The 17,279-nt window shown below is 43.2% G+C and overlaps 1 protein-coding gene across 15 annotated transcripts in view; it reads left to right on the top strand.

The window, feature by feature from the left end:
- PCDH15 (protocadherin related 15) overlaps window positions 1-17,279 on the top strand; it is a 648,544-nt gene that overhangs the window by 257,984 nt on the left and 373,281 nt on the right. The window contains exon 1 of one of the 15 annotated variants that reach the window (XM_081004533.1): window positions 15,866-15,950. The exons of the other annotated variants lie outside the window; for them this stretch is intronic. The gene's annotated coding sequence lies outside the window, so the exon portion shown is untranslated. Of the gene's footprint in view, window positions 1-15,865; window positions 15,951-17,279 lie in introns of those variants that run through there. 15 annotated transcript variants of the gene reach the window in all.

Raw genomic sequence — 17,279 nt, 5'->3', positions numbered from 1 at the left:
TAAGACCTAGTTGCTCTCCCAGACATTTATTATGTAGCTGAATATTTCATTCTGAGAGAACAAGTCACTCTATTGTTGTAAGGGTGTGTGTGTGTGTGTGTGTGTGTGTGTGTGCGCGCGCGTGCTTTCATCTCTTCTGATTGCTAATGGAATCATTGTTACTAATTGATTTTTTGTGTACTCTGCCCTGAGTTCAATATGATATACAGTGGTACCTCGGGTTAAGTACTTAATTCGTTCCAGAGGTCTGTTCTTAACCTGAAACTGTTCTTAACCTGAGGTACCACTTTAGCTAATGGGGCCTCCCACTGCCACCGCTCCGCCACCGCACGATTTCTGTTCTCATCCTGAAGCAAAGTTCTTAACCCGAGGTACTATTTCTGGGTTAGTGGAGTCTGTAACCTGAAGCGTCTGTAACCCGAGGTACCACTATGGATAGATAGATAGATAGATAGATAGATAGATGATTACCCAGCACATTTTTGGGGGTCATATGCGTGATCTCTTGCTATGTCAGACTTTATTGCATATTGGCTTTGGTAGATTTATTTTTCCATCAGCATCATTGTACTTCATAGAAAAGAAACTGTCGTATCCTCAAAGGGGAGAGAAAAGCCCAACAACAAACCTATTTTCCAATAGGAGGAAGTCAACGTTCATTCTTTCTACATCACCATTGAATCTTTGATTTGTGTACACAGTCGTCCATAAAATAGCATTATAGAAGGAAATGCGATGGGTTCCAAGAAGTGAATAGCAAAGCTATATGCAAAGGTAATCAGCAGTAAGTAATATATTCTTTGCCATCAAAACACCAGTCACAGAAGCTTCTGCTTATGCAAGCAGGAACTTATCTCTCTGATGGCAATGGTGATTGCCTTCCCAAAGGAAGGTGCAAGATATTACAGAATGAAAGTTAACATATTTTATGGATAGTAAGTGTTGCAAGATGAGTTCAATTGAGCAGTTACCCTTCAGACTTAGGAAAACAAAGATTATTGAAACATTTCAGTGTTAAATTGTGATTCCAAAATGAAGTTATTAGAGAGCAAATGAGCTGTATTTGTGGCATGTGGATTTTGATTAAAATTCTTAAACTATATTAATTAAATACTGGGATGACATAACTGAAAAGCCTTGCCTTGGCGGAAGAGACACCAGGCCTCAATGCAGCAAAACTAGTGGTTACAGGATTAAAAATAGCTCTTGGCATTGGTAAAATCAAATCAGATATCTGTTAAAGTACCAAAAGAGCAGGATGTAAATGAAAAATCAATTGAAAACACTTCCCCAAATTTTACTCGCATTGCATTTACATTTTTTTTAAGCCCCAATTGGCTATTTGTGATTTGCAGAAATAAGACATCCAATTCAATAATTCAAGGATTTCCTTAAATCTAACATCAATTTTGATCTAATTTCTACATGACGGACTCTGCTCAATAAGACATATGTGACAGACTCAACTTCCCTAGTCTCACAAGGATTGAAAGGGATACCATTGAATTCTTCCTTGCAATACTACAGAAGATAAAACCTTGAACCTCTGTCATAATGTTAAAGCATATCTCTAAGGCTTGCCCACAGTTTCCTTTTGCCCTGCATCTTCTAGGCACAGGTCTGCACTTTTCCATTCTGTGTCCGAGTGCTTCCCCCCACCACTTTCTCCAGGAAAATCTTATCTTTATGGCTGAATCAGAGCAAATGACAATTTAGATTTGCAGGAGATTTCCATTTGCTCTGATTCCGTGGTAAAGAGTGGGTTTTCGTGGGGAAAGGGGCAGAGCAAAAAGAAAAAAAGAAAAACTGCTCAAACAGGGAGCTTTAAAACACAGACCTGTGGCTTGAAATACGGAGCAAAGGTAAGCACTGATGAATCCTAACAAGAAATAACTCAATCACAAACCTTTATTGGCATATAGACCAAATTCTGAAAGGTTCAGTGCAATAAAATCACTCTGCAAAATATGCAGCAAGGAATATTTCATACTTCTACATATATATTTTTCCATTTTCATTTCTTAATTTGTATTCATATCTATAAATAAATATATTACTTCCTAAAGACTGCATGCTTTAAAGTCTACATCCATAGCTCTCTGAACGATTTTTTCTGTTTAGCCCTCATCATTGGGACTGGGGGCAGGGAGGCAGATCTAGTATATCTTAGGCCTAAACAATTTCATCCATGCAGAAACATCAATTATTTTTTACATAGGTGACCGAAGAACCCTGTGATCTGAAAACAATATAGCCAAATCCAAAAGTTCAAGGCAGTCAGACAGAATCTTTCTATAAATCACTTTGAGTTACTTTTGTAAAAACAAATTATAATAATTAGTACTACTGTATAATGAATAATAATAATAATATACTACCAAGGTCACTACAAAATGAATAAAAGCAGAGGTATTTCATATCCTTTACACACTACTCTCATGGTTAAAATCGAATCACAAAAGTGTTGCGCTTGTCTGCCTGCATTTCAGCTTGGCTATAAAAATTCCAGATTGAAAACAGAAGTCTGCTATCAATGACCAACGTCTCCAACCCTGCCCATAACATATTCATTTCAAAAAACCCTTTGGATTTGAGTGCTTTCTGCAAGATGGGACAAGTGGAAACCATGATCTATGGCTGATTGGCCTGATCTAATGCCAATTTGTTCATCTTCCAGAATGTTTACTTCATCCAGCCCAAAACTTGATTCCATAAAAGCCTAGCAAAATTTTTGCCAATTACAGAAATAAGACTAATTGAACATAACAGGATATGCTGACCCATTGGATCAGGCTGATCATTGAAAATCTTGTTAATTACTGTCAAGGTCATGGCACCAAGGGAATTGGCATCTCCATAGTGAGTTCTACACAGAGTCACATATGCAAGCACACCATATTTATTGTTCAGAAGTGGGGTGGGGTACCTGTGGACATCCAAATATTGTTGGCTTTTAACTCCAGTAAGCCCCAGGGGCTAATGGTAAGGGATTATGAGAACTGTAGTCCAGCATTGTCTAGAATGTCAAAGGTTTTCCATCATTGCTTCAGATTGACTCACAGTATAAGTTGGATAGAAGTTGGTGCTATTGTATCTTAAGTTTCTGTTGTCCTTCATATACAGCTTGTGTATGTGTAGCAGACATAACATCTAGACTTGTTGTAAAGTAAGGTAGAGTTAGAAGGTACCAAACTGCAAATTTTGAAACACATTAGAGAAATAGTCCCACTCTATTCTGCCTTGGCTAGTCCACACCTGGAATACTGTGTCCCGTTCTGGGCACTACAATTAAAGAAGGATATTGACAAGCTGGAATGTGTTTAGGAGAGTGAGACCAAGATGATAAAGGGTGTGGAAACAATGTCTTATGAGGAACGGTGAAGGGAGTTGGGTATGTTTAGCCTGGTGAAGAGGAGATGCCCCTCAGAATCCATTTCAACTCTGCAATTCTGAAAACAAGTGTTCTACCACTAAACTAGAGTCCCTCCCCTATGTTCTGGATGCCTGGCAGTATTTTTCTGGCATGCTTAAAATAGGGGTGTGCATGGCCCCCTAAACCCACCTTGTATCCATAGCTGTCCTTTTTGGAAAATGTCCTCAGTCTACTTTAATTTGCGATTCGGGTAACAAGCTGTACTCTATAAAACAAAGCTATGCATTCCCCTTTCACTCTTAAGGGAAATCTAAAATCTTTAAAATGCTGTAACCCTTTTCCCTTAAAGCAGAAGCTGGTGAAATTTGCAGGCACGTGAGAGCTATAATGCACAGGAGAAAATGGAAAGCAGAGAATATAAAACAGACAGTGAAGCATAAACCTTTGTGTATGTTTTCATCTGATTTGTGGCACTTAGTTGACATCACACCTCTTGACAACAAGGGATTTGTTCCCAGTACAAAGCAGTTGAAAACTTTTAGTTAAAAACAGCCATGTCTTATGAGAGCTCTTATCACACAAACAGCTTCTCCAGATAGATGTTTTGTAATAAAATATTATAAATTACTGCAGCATAGAAATATTTCCTTTGCATCTTGTTAATAAATTACTATCCAATTTGAACTGATAGAGAAAGGATGTGGAAAGGAAAGCAGGCTCCCCAAAACATCAGCTGAGAAATATGCAATTTACATGATGTATACTTAACTAATAGTACTCTGCAAAAATGTGATATGAAACTTATACATTGGGAATTATTTAAGATATCATGTAAATTGCATATTTCTCAGCTGGTGTTTTGGGGAGCCTGCTTTTTTGGGTTCCTATTGTTATTCATTTTGATGTGTAACATCAGTGGCCTTGATTTCATTGCATTTTGCTGATTTTGTTTATCTGTATATTAATAAGACTAAAGACATCAGCTCATTGTCCATTTCATCAATTGAGGGCTTCATTGGCAAGAGTGTCTAATAAACATTGACTTAACTCATCCAGATTCCACACCCTCCCAGTCACAGCTTTCCTGATGATAGACATTCCACTTCAGCTGGCTTTTTTATCAATGTCCATGATATTAACTTATTAATACTGATAAACATTTTAATTTATGTAGTGGACTATTTTCAGCCAAAGATGTTAAAGTAGTTTTACTAAAGCAGAGTTTTAGCTACCTTCCAAAACTCAGTGAAGAGAGAAACTGGGACCTATTGAGACTCAAATAGATCAACTGTTTATAGGTGTAATTAAATGAGAGTTTATTTTCCCTACATTCATTCTTCAATTCATCAAGGACAGTTTGAAGAATTGGCCTATTTATTATTTTTATACCATCTAGGATCTTAGAGTGATATACATTATCCCATTTTATTAGAGCGGCATACATTATCCCAATAGGTTGAGAGATAAGGGACTAGCCCAAGGTCAAACAGTGAGCTTCTTAGTGGATGACTGCTGATATGTATGTGTTCAAAGACCAACATTCACTGTACGTTACTGTCTTCCTCCTGTATATCTAAGTTTTGATTAAAAAGGTTGGCAGAAAATGTCCCTAAGAATGTCTCATTAGTGTTGCCTAAATTCCCTTTCCTTCCCTCAGAATTGCGTAGGTGTATCTCCCATGTAGGAATGTCCAAATTTACCATGAATAGTCACTTTTATGAAAATTCAGTAGCAACACTAGTTCCAGATTATATCAGCTTTGCCCAGTGCCCAGTGGGTTTGTTCATGTAGTGTTGACAAGAGTCAGCCGCTACACACAGAATAGTCCTGCACTGGTGTCTTTGTGGGTCCTATTAGGAATGCATGAAATTTTGCTCATCTTATATTTTCGCTTCTCCCCAAATTTCCAAAATATTTTCCTTACCCAGGAGCCTTCAAATGCACTTTGAAGTCTTGGGAAGCAGATGACTCTTACAGGATATGTTTTATTTCAGTCCGATGGCCTATTTGTCCTAAGCATTATATATGCCTCTCTTTTTACCTCCAACAGTTCGTTTCAGTGCATTTGTGCACCTCAAGAGAGAGGTAAAAGGAATGTAGGATAAAAGAGTATCTGATTAACATACACTCTTCAGGGAAATCTTGGACCATCCTAACACAGCTCTCATGCCTAACTTATCTGTATGACATAAAAGGCAGCGTGATGGAGGAGACTCCTTCCTCTCCTTTTTTAATGAATCATTTTTGTTTTAATTTTAGTACCCACTGGACTTGAATTGACATGAAAAAATGAAATTGGGGGAACTTAAAAGTCTTCAAAGAGGGTTTTTGTGGATATTTTTGGTTTCCATTAACTTTCAGTCTATCTTCCTACATTGTTTCTCTTGAGGCATGACAGCTTCTTGACTCTTTACCAAACTTTTATGTAACAGTGCATTGCCATATGTTTTTTTTCAGTGTTTTGTTATTTTTTAAAAAAGAAAAAGTGTTTAGTTTAGCAAGAGAATAAGCAAAAAGTATTAAGCAAAATACAGGAAACTCGCAAGTTATGCTTATTTAACATATTCACTTGAACCTTTAGGCACGTTGCCCAAAAAAAAATTATAAATAAATAAAAATTATGCAAAAATGAGAGACACGTGGGGGGGGGGAATAAGGAAATGATGTGAAAATAGCATGCGTGGGCGGAAACGGGGAAGAGGCAGTTCGAGACATTGGATTGGAAAAGGCCTGAGAGTTTTGCAGAGGGATTTGGAGAGCCAACAGATGGGGTTGGAATGCAGAGGAGGTGGTTGACAGAGCTTCAGATGGCAGAATCACCCTAAAATTCAAGGCATCATCATGATGATGATCATCAGCTGCTGAGAAACCAAAAACGTGGAGGGTGATTACCACGCTGGAAGTTGAGTGTCCTGGACTGCTTGAGATGTGGCATGTCTGTGTGTGCTGTGGCATGCAGATTTGGCTAGAACAAGTCCAACATCTGTGTCATCAAGGTTTTTGAGAAAGAGAACTGTGGGGCTGTGGTAGCAAATGCCCCACTAACAGCATATGACCAGCCAGGAGTGGGATAAGGCTTTGGTGGAGACAGAAAAGGCACTGAACTTGTGGCAGGGAGACATGAACCACTTCAGACCTTCCGACACAGATGAGGACCAGCCTGCCAAGGAATTTAAAACCAGCCCAGCTTGGCTTAACAGCTTTAAGACTGCTTCAACCTGAAGAACATCTGGATCACAAGGCATATCTTCATGAACAAATCTCCAGTGCAGACGAGACATAGTTTTTCTGGAAGAAAATGCCTAAGCAGACTGAAATTGACACAGATGAAAAGCGAGCCCCTGGCTTCAAAGCTGCAAAGGACTGAGTGACTGTGCTGCTCTGCGGCAATGCGGTTAGAGCGTTAATAAAGCCAGACTTGCTGTCCGGGTCTCAAAATCCCTGTGCCCCAAAAGGCAATGACAAGTATCTGCATCCTGTGTTTTTGCACAAAGGCCCGGGTGACTTCTTTATCATTTCTGGCCTGGTTCCACAACTGCTTCATTCCAAAGGTGAGGCATTACCGCAAGGAGAAACAACTGAAGTTTAAAGTGATGCTGCTTGTGGACAATGCTCATGAGCGTCCTGAGGGACTCCACTTTGCATGCAGCAAGGTAGAGGCTATCTTCCCCCCTCTGCCCCCACAATGACCTTCCTCATGCAGCCTTTGGATCAAGGTGTGGTTCGCTACTTTTAAGTCTGTTTAAACAAAGCTCACTGTGCTGGTTCCGGGGGGCTACCGTGCGGCGTGGTCCATGTCCAGTCTGAGGTCGAGGGTGTGGTATGGAGGCTGTCCATCAAGGCTGAAGCAGGGTCCAAGGCAAGGAGTTGGGTGTGGTCAGGAACTCTGGCAGAAGAGCAGGACAGGGTGCTGGCAGGAACAGGTTACCAACAATGTTGCTCCCGCAACCTGGGACTGGGCCGACTGGCTTTTATCTGCCCCGAGGCGGTCCCAGTCTACAGGTGACTCGCCTCTCCTGGCCTGGAGGCAAGCACTCCTCCTGCGAGAACTTAGTTCCCTCCGTCTCTCTGTCCTGAGCCTCTGCAGCTCAGGAGAGGCTGGAGGGTTACTGGACCCAGAGGCATCCTCACCTTCCCCTGACGGGGCTGAGAGTGGAGCACCTGCAGGCAATGGGTCCTTGATCACCTCCAGAGCCAGAGCAGATTCAGCTGGTGTCTGCTCTTGAGGATCCGGCACAGATGAGGGCCCTTCAGGTTCAAGCCCCAGCCCCGGCTCAGCTGGTCCTGGAGGCAGGGACTCCTGTGCAGAGTGGGATTCCTCAGGTTCAGCCTCTGAATCCGATTCCCAGGCCATCACACTCACCTTATCCTGGATGATCAATGCAATGGATGCTGGTACAGGTCTTGACCTCACAGCATGCTGGAAGTCTTTCAGCATTGCCCAATGCATCACTTCCAGTGGATGCAATGATGCGTGGAGCAGTGAATGAACACTGGTGGAACTTGTGGAAGGAATGTGTGCACAATTTCAAGGGATTCCCAAGCATTGCCATTGAGGTGAAGGACACTGTGCAGATGACCAGGCAAGTGGGTAGTGATGGCTTTGTTGACCTCATCCAGAAAGAAGTGGAAGAGCTAACTAAGGGCCAACAGGTATTGACTGTTGAAGAGCTGGAGGAAGTGGTCAGATCAAGTTCAGAATGAGAAGATGACAATGGTGAGCATGAGCCAGCAAGCCATAAAATATGCAAATTGTTAAGTTAGATTCCGTGTGGAATGTAATTCACCACATGAATTACATTCCGTGTGGAATGTAATTCACCACATGAATTGTGGTGAATTACATTCCACACAAATGATCTGATTGTGGAGCTTGATTGCTCCATGGAACTCCGCCTCAAGATTATCCATGGGATTAAAGACACTTTGAAACTCTTAAATGTTTGACGAGCTCAAAAGGCAACAGTAGCAGTTGTGAATCACCATGTTCCTCAGAAAGAAATCAGCACCATATGTGCTCTGGATCTGAACCACAGCCAAGCACTTCTTTTGGCTACTGGTCAATTCCCCTGGTCCTCATATCTTAGAATCATGGAGCTGTAGAGTTGGAATGGATCCCAATGGTCATCCTATAATGCAGGAATCCTGCCCACAGCCATTCCGGGGTGGGCTGAAACCACCAACCTTCTGTTTAGCAGCCAGATGCACTGAAGCATCATCCAGTGAGGGAGAGAATCATAGTGTGTGGAATCATAGAATTGTAAAGTGGGACCACAAGGGTCATCTAGTTGAACCCCTGCAATGCTGGAATCCTTTGCCCAACATGGGGCTCGAACCCACAACCCTGAGATTAAGAGTCTCACGCTCTACCAACTGAGCTAGGAAGACTGAGAGCTGCTGTTGTCCCTCACTGTGTTTTAAACTGTTCTAGTCCCCCACCCAGTTTTCTAGGGGGTGCTCTGGTGTTACATGATTTTGCTCATATGTGTGATGACGAGAACCATAACTGCTGTGTAAGTAATCTGCATGCACACAGTCAAGCCTTATTTATTTTAACCACATTTTCACATTAAACGTTAAGGGATATATCTAACACCCAATGCACAAGGCATCACATTTACAAGCTGTGTAACCACAACCCCTCACCCCAACAAAATATTTTTATCATTGTTTGCATTGTCATATGTGTTTGTCTTGTCAGTGAACATGGTAAAGGGAATAAAAAGTTTATTTTTAAAAAATAAGTGTTGCTTAAGGCGCTTGGAGTGGGAATTCAAGCTTCTTTGCTGACTTGCAAGCTAAGGTGTGAGTGAGCAGAATAAGGCAGTGTGCCTTTTTTAACCTCATGGTAATCTTCTTCAGTCACATGCAGATTTAAACCCTTCAGGGATAGGAAGATTTGTACTGCTTCAAGTATAGATCTTTTCCTGGTGGGGGAAAAATGCTAAAAGTCATTTGCAGTTGTGAAGTGAGGTCTTTTTGTTTTGTTTTTTTTAGCTGCCCCATATGATAAAACTGTAATTACAGTATTTTCAAAGGTACAAATGCTTAAGCCTGGAAGACTGCTCCCCCACAAACAAACAAAACCAAAGAACAATCAGTGCATGGGCGCAAATTTACAAATATATCCCCCATCCAAAAAAGAGGAAACACATCAAATAAGGGGACACCAGATTTGCATAAAACGTGCCCATGCTAACATATGCATAGATGCAAAGTTAGAAATTTTCACAGTAATTTAAATAGCAATTTAATACATCTCACCATGGATGGAAGTTGTGCCTTCTGTCAGGTGCTAACTGCTGGTGGACAGCTTCAAGACCCTGATCTTCCTTCTTATGGCCGTTTATCTGTCCTGTCTTCTGTAAATTAGAACTTACGCCCACCATAAATTTATGCCAAACACCCAGATCAAAAAGTCTGGAAAGTTTCCCCAAAGAATATTCAATCATTTTAGGCCTCCCTTGCCAAATATTTGACTCAAACTGCATTATGTGATTGGCTGTGTACACTCCGGTGAAATGGTGGGATTTTAAAATAAGGTTTCTACTATGCCATAGCCTGAAAGTGATATCCAAGGAATTTAAGGCTGCTATTTGATTCTTTCATATTTTGAATGTTAATGATCATTAATCTGGAAGCGTGCTCAGGAATGGGAGCCACTTGGCCACCCACAAAGGTGCAATCCGCCACTATTAAAATCTATAATAATAATAATAATTTTTTATTTATACCCCGCCTTCCCCAGCCAAGGCCGGGCTCAGAGCGGCTTACAAGCAATAATAAAAACAAGGTGAATGATTACAACTTAAAAACAAAAATAAAATACAACATTAAAATAATGGAACATTAAAATATTAAAATGTAGCCTCATCGCAGGAGGAGAAGGAAAACAAAAAAGAAAGAGAGGGAGGGAATCAAATTGGCTCCAAGCCAAAGGCCAGGCGGAACAACTCTGTCTTACAGGCCCTGCGGAAAGAAATCAGATCCTGTAGGGCCCTGGTCCCATGAGGCAGAGCGTTCCACCAGGCCGGAGCCAGAGTTGAAAAGGCCCTGGCTCTGGTTGAAGCCAATCTAACTTCCTTAGGGCCCGGGACCACAAGGGTGTTGCTATTTATGGACCTTGAGGCTCTCCGTGGGGCATACCAGGAGAAGAGGTCCCGTAGGTACGAGGGTCCTAGGCCGTGAAGGGCTTTAAAGGTCAAAAGCAGCACCTTAAATCTGATCCTGTACTCCACCGGGAGCCAGTGTAGCTTGAAAAGCACTGAGTGAATATGCTCCCATGGCAGAGACCCCGTGAGGAGCCTCGTTGCAGCATTCTGTACCCGCTGGAGTTTCTGGGACAGCTTCAAGGGCAGCCCCGCGTAGAGCGAATTACAGTAGTCAAGCCTGGAGATGACCGTCACATGGATCACTGTGGCCAGGTCGGGGCGGGAAAGGTAAGGGACCAACTGCTTGATGCGGCGAAGGTGGAAAAATGTTGCCTTTGCTGTTGCTGTAACTTGTGCCTCCATGGAAAGGGAGGCGTCAAGGATTACACCCAAACTCTTAACGGAAGGCAATGGCACTAATTGGGCCCCTGCAAGAGAAGGGAGTTGGTCCCTCATCCCCATTGACCTAGCCATAGGACCTCTGTCTTTGAAGGATTTAGTTTCAATCGGCTCCCACGAAACCATCCAGCTACAGCTTCCAAGCATCTGGTCAGTGTGTTCGGGGCCGAGTCGGTGTGGCCATCCATCAGCAGATAGAGCTGAGTGTCATCAGCATATTGGTGACAGCCCAGCCCAAAGCTCCGGATAATCTGGGCAAGGGGGCGCATAAAGATGTTAAAAAGTATCGGGGAGAGGATTGCGCCCTGCGGCACTCCACACACCAAGGAGTAGCACAACGACATTTCCCTCCCTAGTGCCACCCTCTGTCCCCGACCAGAGATAAAAGAGCACAACCAGTTACGGGCTATGCCCTGTATCCCCACGTCTGTGAGGCGGTGGTCCAGAAGATCATGATCGACCATGTCAAAGGCTGCTGACAAATCTAAAAGGATCAGCAGTCCTGACCCACCTCGATCCAGTTGTCTACGGAGATCATCTGTTAGGGCAACCAGAGCCGTCTCGGTCCCAAAACCAGGACGGAAACCGGACTGAAATGGATCTAATGCCGATGTTTCCTCCAGAAACCTACCAAGCTGTTCAGCAACCACTCTCTCAATTACCTTACCCAGGTATGGAAGATTTGAAACTGGGCGGTAATTGGATAGGTCTAAGGGATCTGATGAAGTTTTCTTTAAGAGTGGACACACCACTGCTTCCTTCAGTTCCCCTGGGAATGTCCCCGTGTCAAGGGACAAATTGATAATTTCAACCAGGGGGGTCCGCGCAACATCTGGACACTCCCTAATCAGCCAAGACGGGCACGGATCAAGGAGGCAGGTGGTGGGCCTACCAACTTAGAGGAATCTATCCACATCAGTAGGGAGTATCCGATCGAAATGGTCCAAGACTGGACCTGAAGTCAGTTGAGGGGCCTCCAGTTCCGTCACTGTATCTAAACTGGCAGGGAGGTCACGGTGGAGCAACAGGACTTTCTCCGCAAAAAAGCTCGCGAATGCCTCACAGCTGTGGGTCGAATTTGTGCTTAAATTTGGTTGTCCTCCCAAGGACGTTATTGACCTAATTATTCTAAAAAGTTGTACCGGGCGAGAGCTAGCGGATGCAATGGAAGCTGCAAAGTAAGATTTCTTAGCAGCTTTCATAGCCATCTCATAGGCTTTCATAAGCGTCCTATAAGATGTTCTTGAGGCTCCGTCACGAGTCCGTCGCCATACTCGCTCTAGCCATCTGAGATCCCGCTTCATTTCCCGGAGCTCCTCAGTAAACCAAGGGGCCCAGTTTCGACGGGGCCGCAGAGGGCGCTTAGGCGCGATCTCATCAATGGCTGCCAAGAGCCGGTTATTCCAGCCCTCAACAAGGTCATCTAATGAGTCGCCAGGAGGAGCAGGGTCCCGTAAGGCTTGTCGGAATCTATCAGGATCCATCAGTTATCGCGGACGAGCCCAAATAGGTTCGCCACCGGAGCCGGGGAGGAGTGGGAAGTCAATCTTGGCTTTCAGAGCGTAGTGATCAGACCATGGCACTTCCACAGCGGGGAGCATGATCACATCTATGCCAGCCCCAAAGATCAGATCCATCGTGTGGCCTGCTTGATGAGTGGGGCCCAAAACAAACTAGGAGAGCCCTAGTGTTGCCATGGAAGTCACTAGGTCCAGAGCCTGTAAGGAGGGAGCGGCATCGGCATGGACGTTGAAGTCTCCCAAAACCAGTAGGTTTGGGAACTCCAAGGCCCAGGCCGCCACCACCTCCAGCAGGTCTGACAGGGTGGCTGCAGGTCTGCTGGGTTGTCGGTACACCAGCCAGACAGCCAAGCTCTCCTTGGTGCCCCACACGAGACCAACACATTCAATGCCGGAGATCGCCGGTGATGGCAGAGCTCTGAAAGAGCAATCCTCCTGGAAAAGCAACGCTACTCCTCCCCCCCCGACCCACAGTCCGCGATTGAAGGAGGACAGAGAAACCTGGGGGTGTTATCTCATGTAGGGAGACTACTTCGCCTTCCCGTACCCAGGTCTCCGTCACGCAAGCCAGGTCAATCCCCTGCGAGACAAAAAAGTCACGCATGGTGGCGGTTTTGTTGCCTATGGACCTGGCATTGCACAGCACCAATGACGGAGGTGGGTAATCCTTGCTCTCCCTACCCTCATCCCTTGGGATGGGACGTAGATTGGAAGGGGTTCGAGGATCACTGCATCTCGAAACCCTTTGCCGATAGAGATATCTAGCCCCACCGCCATTCCTCCCTAGCCCTTCAATTGTGGAAATCCCAGATCCCATACTAGCTTCCCCAATAGATGGGTAACATCCCCTCAATAACAAGTCATCCTTGGGCCAGGACTCCTGGGTCAAAATGGTATGGGAAAGAGGTGGAGGTCTGATAGGGTAAGTATCCCTAGAAGATAAAACCCAACCAACCGCACCCCAAGCGGGGGAGACAGTCCCATGGTGTTTCATTAACTGTCAATCCCCCTCTCCCTCCTGGGTTAACTGGAGGATTGTTGGTTCTATATTTGGCTGTGGAAGTATTAATGAGGTATGTGTTATAAAATGTGGATCACTGGCCAACAAAGAGCCAGATTCGAATTTGGAAGATCTGTCCATCCTGTCTCGCCAGGAGTACAGTAGAGAAGGCTGATCATTCTGATAAGTTTTTGGAACATTAGGCAAAGGTCCAGATGTAGATTTGGTGCTGGGTATCTCCAAATTGTCAGCCACATAGAGTTCTTTAGGTGTTGTTGCCATAGAAATGTCGGAGGCGCCAAATTCTTCATCTAATTTGGTGTCGTTTGAAAAGGGAACAGGGAGTTGCACTGATGTCTTTCTATGGGATAAAGAGCTGTTGGACGTCTTTAAATATTGTGTTCTAGGCTCCACTGTCCTTATATTTTGGGTAGAAATCTCAGTCTTTATACTCATTAGCCTCTTCTTCAGGTCTTGTAATTCTAGGCTTACAGGGTTCTTTTCTTCCTTCGGGCAATTAGTGTTTCTAGTGTTGAGCTTGGTTTCCTTTATCCGCATTAGCTTTGACTCTATGCAAGGGACCAATTGCCTCCTAGTTTCGTCCTTAAATACCCTCACTGGGCGGAGAGAATGGAACCACCATAGGGTATCCTTTATCTCCATGAGTCGAGATGGGAGGGCTGATGACCTAAAGGTCATAAATAGGCATGTGGTGTTTCTCAAGGTAGGCAGGAAGTGGAAATTTTCTAGATCTACATTTCGGTAATGGTAATTCAGGAGCTGAGACAAGGACATAGTAATTTGTCTGCAGTTCATCCACCTATGAGTGTATTGGTGAATCTCAAGCATTATCTGGTTCGTTTGCAAGACTTGACAGGACCTCACTTCATCCATAGTTTGAGTTGGTGAGTTGTTAACAAAGTCATTTCTTATCATCCTTTTAAGCCCTTGGGCATTTAAAGGGGAGGAACTAGTATCCAATTGTTTCTCAATGTTAACTATTCTAGTGAGGATTTCATCCAGTCTGTGGAGAACCAGAACCATAGTTTCTGCAGACAACATGCAAATCTCTTGGTAGGGGTGCATATCCCGAATTGGTTGAAAGCAGGCTCCTCTGATATCTTGTTCTAGAGGCATGGGTGGGTCAGCGTTAGGAGTGGGAGGAATCCCTCCTGTTCCTGCTCTTGCCCTCTTGGGCGGATTAGCTTTTTCTGGGAGTAGGGGGGTCGGGTCATTGACATCCTCCTTAAGGGGGGGTGAGGTTCCCCCAACGTTGTTACTCACTGTTTGTTCTATTTGCTCTGTTTTCTCGGTTTCCTCAACCCGCTCTGTTTCTGAGCCAGGGCAGATGGCGTTGGCTCTCTGCCGATTCTTTGTTTTAGAGGAATTGTGAGTCTCAATAATGGTCTTCTGGCTCTTTGCACCTCGTTTTCTCCTTCCGGCAGGCATTCTCAATAAGGAAGTGACAGTTGGAGGAGTGTCACTCCAATGAGGAGTGACAGTTGGAGAACTAGGCCTCAAACCTTCCGGCCTAAAAGAGCAGGTTTTAGCAGGGAAAGCCACACCTCTCCTTGAACACATGCAGAGGTGGATATTTAAAGCACAGCCTGGAAAGAACAGGGCAAAATTTAAGTGTGGATAAGCCCTTAGATTTAAAAAGAAGGAGATGTTCCTGCCTCTCTCATGGCGTTCAACCCTTCCCTATAGCAGTTTTATCATCAACATATAGTGGAGATGATGTGTTCTATTCATGTAGTGTCTAAGACTACATGCTTAGGCTTTTGTAGGATGTTAGTGATAGTGTCCCGCTACGTGCATTTAAAGAGGTGGGCATGACTCCATAGTTTTCGCTTCTGTAATTTTTACAGATGTGCTGTGATTCTTAACTGCTCTTTTAATTGTCTTGGAATTGATTGCGTTTAAATTGCATTGTGCCCAGCTCTAAAATAATATGATAAGCAGTGGGTCAAAATATGGTTATTAATTAAGTAATGTGCAAGCTTGTTGCTGCATGAGATTCATACTGGGTAACTCAAATTGTTTCAACATCCAGATTCTGTCTTTTAGAATCCTAAAGGCTAAAAACTTTGAGGAGTGTTCACTTTATCTAATAATAATAATAATAATAGAAATGCTTTGCTTAGGCAATGATAGAATGAAATGTAATTTCCCAGCCCGGTGAGATATGCAGTTACTCCAATATCATCTGATTTTGCTTTGCTTTCTAATTGTATTAAATAGCACAGTGAGTGCTTCTTGAAGCTGTTGGGCTTTAGGACCCAGCACTGCTTAGAGAGTTCCTCTTTTAATCTTGTGTGATTTGCCTTTGAAGAGGGAAGTGGCTAAGAGACAGTGGGCTTTAAGTTCTTCTTACCATACCTATGTGTGAACAACAGGACTATCAAATTCATGCCTTCTTTATCCAGAGTGGAGTTCATGTGAGGATCCACTCAGTGCCAATGCTTCAGCCAAGACTGCCATTGTTTCACGTGTGGAAATTAATCCAGGTTAGAAATAACTTCAGTTGAGTTTTCTTTTATATGTTTGAGATCTCAGCTTATTGTTTTTTTCTTCTTCTTCTCATATTAGTCCAGCAAAAGTAGAATGAATTAAAACTTTAATTGACTTTTGGATTAATTTTACTCCTAGCTGTAATAATTTCCCTAGTACTTTTGCTGCTCTGTCCTATTAAACTTAAGGATAGTATTGACGTTGGCTTCTCAGAAGTTCATTTGTAATGGTTCAAAGCCTTCCAAGAAAATAAAATTCATTATAGTACAGTAGTGTATTATGCAAACCTCTGGAATATATTTGAAAGTCCAACAGTTAATTTATGAATAATAATCGGGCATCTGAATGGTTTAAAATAGTGGGTAAACATAAGGATTATTTTAAAAACAGTTTTAACATATTATCCATTTCTCCCCTTTACCAATAAATACTCAGTAGGGTCTTTCTTCTTAAGAGTTTTGTTAAAAGAGTCTTGGGATTCAAGGGTCTTGAAACAGCATATGCATGTAGGCTTTTGCAATTTGACCTCAAGTTCAAATTCAGATTAAGGATGAGAGGAATAAAAGCTTACTTTCATAAATGTGCTTTCATTCCAGGTGAATGTTTACTATGGTATAACTATCCATAAACTCAGTTGCTGTTGGTATTCATAACAATAACATTAGCATAGCAACAGCAGTGTGTGTAACATTTTACAGAATACAAGAGGGCAGGTCCCTGCCCCAAGAAGGTTACAATCTAAAATTCAACACAGAAGAAGCAACAAAGGAAGAGAAAAAGTGGAGGCAGGAATCTGTGATTGTTTCAGGGGGTTGTGCCAAAAACTTAATAAAAGTAGGTGAGTTTTGAGGAGGGATCCAAAAGAAGTAAAAATGCATAGAATCTCAACACATCTTCTGGAAGGTAGTTCCAAACATACATGGCAACAAGCGTGAAAATGAAGGGTCTTTTAAGGAAGCAGGAGATCTTTGGAAGAAGGTGGAACTGGAGGAGTAAAGGTCATAGAAGGGGATGTGTCAGGAGATAAGCTGGGCAGGGAAGTGGAGGGCTTTGAAGGTAAGGCCAAGGAAAGCTCCTGGTTCCAGAATCCAGAGCAGATTGACAGGAGCAGCGAATGATGTTGCTATCCGACGGTTCATCCAGATTTCCCTTTGTGTCACACTTTACAGGCGCAGGTCTGTATACAAGCATTTTTGTTTCTGTTTTGTCCCTTTGCTTTCTCTGGGAAAACCTGCTGTTAACTGCAGAATTGGAACTTGGTTCTTGGGTTTTCTGCAGACTGCTGTTTGTTCCCATTCAGCAGTAAACATTGGGTTTCCCTGGGG

Source organism: Podarcis pityusensis (genome assembly GCF_964106645.2).
Source record: "Podarcis pityusensis genome assembly, chromosome: 5".
Classification (NCBI taxonomy): domain Eukaryota; kingdom Metazoa; phylum Chordata; class Lepidosauria; order Squamata; family Lacertidae; genus Podarcis; species Podarcis pityusensis.
The sequence above is the reverse complement of the archived record's forward strand: the minus strand, read 5'-3'. Positions and strand labels throughout refer to the sequence as shown.